Genomic DNA, 4,768 nt, shown 5'->3' with positions numbered 1-4,768 from the left:
TGTTTTGTAAAAATATTTTACGTAATGCCTATAATCAATATTTACTTGACTGAGAAATTTCCTACCTATAATAATAAAAAAAGTCAAGACATTTATCAGTTTAGCAAGGATAACTGTGTGCCACCTAGTGTTCAATCTCTGTAAACACTAATCTTACAAATTCACAATTATTAAAATCCAGTTTTTAAAAACTACATTTTAGAAATGTTTCTAATAAATTCAGGGCAAAATAGGACCATGAAAAAAATGTGTATGATACCAAAATCAGTATAAAAGTAACTATATACTACTTAAATATGAAAAGCAGACTTTTTTTTAAACTTTAAATGCAGATATGTCTCCTTTACATTTTGTTAAAATCTCTAGAGAACATCTAGGTAACTAGAGTATACAGAAACACCTTAGAAATAACAAATTAGTCTGCCTTAACAAATTGCAATCATGCTAATGAAGTTTGAATCTTCTTTTAAGGGTCGTGGCCAAAATACAAACTGTGGGACAACCTCCAGAAAAACTGGAATGTAAGATGTTGAGTTCCATTCAGATATCATTAATATCTTCATTATCATCTCCAATGTCATCAAACTGGATCTCATCATCATCTCCGGGGCCAAATGCATCCGTTTCGTTGATTTTCGCGTGCTCTGGAAGCTCGCCGTGTGCTTTCAGGCTTCTGGCTTAGTCTGCGTTGTGCTTTAAAATTACATCAGCCTTATTGTCCTGATAGCCTCATAGGCCAACCAATATAATGTCTGAGGTATTTATCCAAACCTGTTTCTTTTTTTTACATTTTATTATTATCATTTTATGATACAGTTCCATAGGCTCCTGGTATTTCCCTTATCCCAGCCCAATTCCAGCCCCCCCCCCCGCCTAGTTCCTCTATATCATTACTAAAATATAGTTCTGCATACACAGTCATATGTCCATCATTGCGGGCATAGACAATGGCAGAGAGTCCAGAATCCTATTGTCAAAATATAGTAAACAGTTTTATTGGAAGTCCATCTTTGTCTGGAAGTAGAAATGCATACTGCATTGTATCCTCGCATCTGGATGTTAGTCTCCATTTCACAGCTACTGTACATCCCCTTAAATGAAAAGTCATAATACAAATCAACAATATAAAGAAAAATAGAAATTTACAATGCCATGAAGTTAAATAACATGTTACTAGATAGGACAGTCTCCATTGCACAGCTATTGTACATCCCCTTAAATGAAGAGCCACAAAAGAAAATCAACATCAGGAAGGAAAAAGAAATTAACAACACCAAGAAGTTAATTAACATGCTACTAAATGACTAACGTGTAGCTGAAGAAATGAAAATCAAGAACCTTCTTGAAGAAAATGATGCTACTCTATGATCTATGAGCCACTGAATGATTTAATCAGAAAAAAGTGTTTTGAAGAGATGAAAACTAACCGAAAACATCAAATCCCATGTGATATAGTTTCCGCTGATTTTTGTTGGTGAAGTGTGTCTCTTCTAGAAAACAAATAGGTGAGTTTTGCTTCTTAATCCAGTCTACTAATCTATGACATTTGATTGAGCTTATGCCATTTACATTCAGAGTTTAATATACATGGGTGTTACTTTGGTCCTGTCATTTTAGGAATGAGTTGTTCATTGGTTTAGTCTTCTGCTGTCATTTTACTGGGATGTTCTTCCCATTTGCCTTTGGTTTTGGTAGGTGCTATTCCTCTTCTCTGTCAAGAGAGCATCTTGAAGTATCATTTGTAGGGCAGGTTTGAAAGAGGCAGATTCTTTTAACTTTTCTTGACTGTGGACGAATCTTATTTCATTTTCAAAGACAAAAGAATCCTTTGCTGGATATGTTATCCTAGGCCAACAATTGTTTTCTTTTAGAATCTGGAATATGTCACTCCATTCTCTTCTTGCCGGTTGAGTTTCCTGTGAGAGGTCTCCTGTGAGTTTAATTGGCATTCCTTTATATGTCAGTTGATTTTTTTTCACGTGCACATTTAAGGATCTTTTCCTTATGTTCGATTGAAGAGAGTTTGATGATCACGTGTCTTGGTGAAGATTGCTTTTGGCCAAGCCTGTTGGGAGTTCTGTGCCACTCCTGGATCTTGTTTCCCAATTCTTTCTCTAGATTAGGGAAAATTTCCCCTATTATTTCATTAAATATATTTCATTAAATATATTTGTAAAACCACTCTCCATCTCTCTTTCTGCACCTTCTGGGACTCCCATAACTCTTATATTTGGCCTCTTAATAGTGTCTTAATTCTTGAATACTCTTTTGGGCATGATGCAGCTCTGCTTCCAGCTTTTTGTTTGCTTTTCCCTGATGACAGAAAATATCTTCCAATTCTGAGATTGTTTCTTCTGCTTCCTTCATTCTACTTTTGAGTCTCTCCACTGTACTTTTAATTTGCTCTACTGTGTTCTTAATTTCTGATATATCAGCCTTGATTTGCTTTATTGCTTCCTTAAATTCTTCTCATTGTTGATCAGAAGCTTTAAAATGAGTTTTCTGAATTCTGTGTCCCCCATATTCTCGATGTCTTCCTCAGTTAACTGTGAGGTTGGCAATGGGTTTTGCTCCTTTGCAGGGGAGTTTTCAGTAATATTCATTGTGCCTTTTTCTCTTCTTTTGCTCTTGGTCATTGTACTTCTGGTTAGCAGAGTCTTCTCCTTAGGGCAGGTTTCTAAGTTCTGTCACCCACAGGTCTACAATGTGATTTTACTTATTGCAATTGGTACACAATCTTTGCTTGCAGCCAATTGTGTCACTCCCTCTAGTGAGTTCCGGGTCTGGGTTCTTATGTTAGATTTCCACCATGGTCTCCACAGCCCCAGCTCCTGGCTCACCATTCTCCACCTCCTGTGATACTGTGCTGAGGTTGCACTGTTGTCTCTGCAACCTTTCTCCCACTTCTGGTTGGAGCAGGTCCCAGGATTAGAGAGACACCAGGTGTCCTATATAGCTAGGTTGTTGGTGGCACTAATCTTTTTTTTTTTTAAAGATTTATTTTTATTACAAAGTCAGATATACAGAGAGGAGGAGAGACAGAGAAGATCTTCCATCCGATGATTCACTCCCCAAGTGACCACAACGGGCCGGTGTGCACCAATCCGAAGCTGGGAACCAGGAACCTCTTCCAGGTCTCCCACGTGGGTGCAGGGTCCCAAAGCTTTGGGCTGTCCTCAACTGCTTTCCCAGGCCACAAGCAGGGAGCTGGATGGGAAGTGGAGCTGTTGGGATTAGAACCGGCATCCATATGGGATCCAGGGGCATTCAAGGAGAGGACTTAGCCGCTAGGCCATGCCGCCGGGCCCAGGTGGCACTGATCTTGATGGAACCTGTTGGACATTAGGTCTGGGTGCCACACGGACCTATTTTGACCCGAACGATGCCATGGTCAGCGTTATTTTCCTGCAAGACCAGTGCAATCCACAGAACTCAGTGAGTTCTCTCGAGCTCAACACATGCGCAGTTCACTGTTGTCCCCTGCAGTCCCAAAGGTATTGCCACAGTGTACAAAATGGCACCTAATGCAGAGTTTTTGATCTGCTGGCTGTCAGGTCTTAAGGCTACCCAGACCTGTCTTGGGTGGAACCTTTAGAATACCACGTTGCTGCAGTTCACTGAGTCAGAAATGAGTTCACTCCCAGCTCAGCGCATGCTTAGTCCTTACCCTTGCCTGTGCCTCCTTACACAAAATGAGGCCCAATTCAGCTCTAGGGGGGCTGACTGGGCTGTGAAATCCACGCTGTTCTAGCATTGTCCGTCTGGGATTTGCTGCTCTGTCTCTGCTCCTGGTCAAATCAAATGGACCAGCAGGACAGACAGTTCTTTGTCTGGATTCACCTCCCAAGCTCCCAGTGAAAGTCTCTTCCCACCTGGTTGCTGGTGGAGTTCCGGCTGCTGGTGGAGTTCAGATCGCCATTAGCTGAATGCCACTGGAGTATCAGTCACTGCAGCACCACACCGTTGTGTCCGCTGCTTTCCTGTGTCTGTCAGTCTCCAGGAACCCCTCTGCTGTTGTTCTGTCTTCTCCTATTTCCTGGAATGTGTCCTTTCTGTTTCACCCCAATTAAATATTTCTCTGTCCATTTAAATGTGTCCTTACCCTATTCTGCCCTATCTTGATTCTCCCCAAACCTGTTTCTCAGTTTCCCTCGTGACACAACATTTTTACAGCATCAAACCACATTGCTTCTAAATGTCCATTCCCCAACATTTTGAATACTTGAGCATACTCTTGTCCATCTGCTTTGAATACCAGTTCTCTTTCTGATTCACTATCATTCTTATCTCTTCACCTGTTTTGACCTCCTTTACCATTATTCTTCAGCATGGCGATGACAGTGACCTTGTGGCATTTCTAATTGCTGTGCTGTTGAGTGTGGTGTGTGTGTGGTGGTGGCAGTGGCAGCGGTGCAGACTTGTCAGAGCCTGCGCTCCAGGGGCAACCCACTGGAGCATGTGAGATGAGACAAGAGCTGGGGCCAAGCAGCGTGCACTGGAGCCTCGCTGTCTTCTCCCAAGATCTACCAGTGCCCACGCTCAGCAGCAGCAAATGGTGTCACAGCTGCCGGCGTAGCTTTGTCCTGCCTCTCCGGACATTTATACTTGTATACCCTCCTCTTTCGAGTAGGGATAGCACACAGGCTCAGCCCTGCGTGTGCCTTCATGCAGCTGCCTGAGGTGCCGCAGGATCCATTTGCTGGCAGTATCTGCTCTTTGGGATAGTCTTAGCATTCTTGTACACCTTTGACATGGAGACCAGAAGCTG

At 42.0% G+C, this 4,768-nt stretch overlaps 1 pseudogene; it reads right to left on the bottom strand.

Moving 5' to 3' along the window:
* Nucleotides 1-411: 411 nt before the first annotated feature.
* On the bottom strand, nt 412-4,330 carry LOC101519189 (eukaryotic translation initiation factor 1A, X-chromosomal-like; annotated as a pseudogene).
* Nucleotides 4,331-4,768: the final 438 nt, after the last annotated feature.

This window comes from Ochotona princeps, chromosome 16, assembly GCF_030435755.1.
Source record: "Ochotona princeps isolate mOchPri1 chromosome 16, mOchPri1.hap1, whole genome shotgun sequence".
NCBI lineage: Eukaryota > Metazoa > Chordata > Mammalia > Lagomorpha > Ochotonidae > Ochotona > Ochotona princeps.
This window is presented reverse-complemented; position numbering and strand designations above follow the sequence as displayed.